Here is a 439-nt window from a genome sequence, read left to right as displayed (position 1 = left end):
AAAATATAAGATGAATAAAAAATAAAGTAAAATATAGCAAAGGACCAGGTTGTCATCTTTTAATTGAGAATGTGGGTATGGACGTGGTAGTTTCACAGTTTTTAAAGACAAGAGCAAAAGTTTTTGAACCCTAGGTTCAGAGTGGTAATCTTAGTAGAGCAATTATTTATTTTCTGTTCGTCAGATTTGATATTAATTTTGTTTTATGCATGCGGTCCTGGAAGCAGAGCACGCGCTCTACCACAGGCTTCCACTGCTGGCCTGCAGGCTCCTTTGCTGGGTTGGCTATTGTCACACGCTCCACACGTGTTCCATTCTTTTTCACGGTGCTCAGGCTACTGGAAGGTGAGTTACATGGCCTGTACCCCACACTCCCTTGTCCACCAGCTTCAGCCAGAGTTTTGATGGAGAAAGGAAAACATAGTCTGAGGAACCACAG

The sequence above is a fragment of the Peromyscus eremicus genome, chromosome 5, assembly GCF_949786415.1.
Source record: "Peromyscus eremicus chromosome 5, PerEre_H2_v1, whole genome shotgun sequence".
Classification (NCBI taxonomy): Eukaryota; Metazoa; Chordata; class Mammalia; order Rodentia; family Cricetidae; genus Peromyscus; species Peromyscus eremicus.
The sequence above is the reverse complement of the archived record's forward strand: the minus strand, read 5'-3'. Positions refer to the sequence as shown.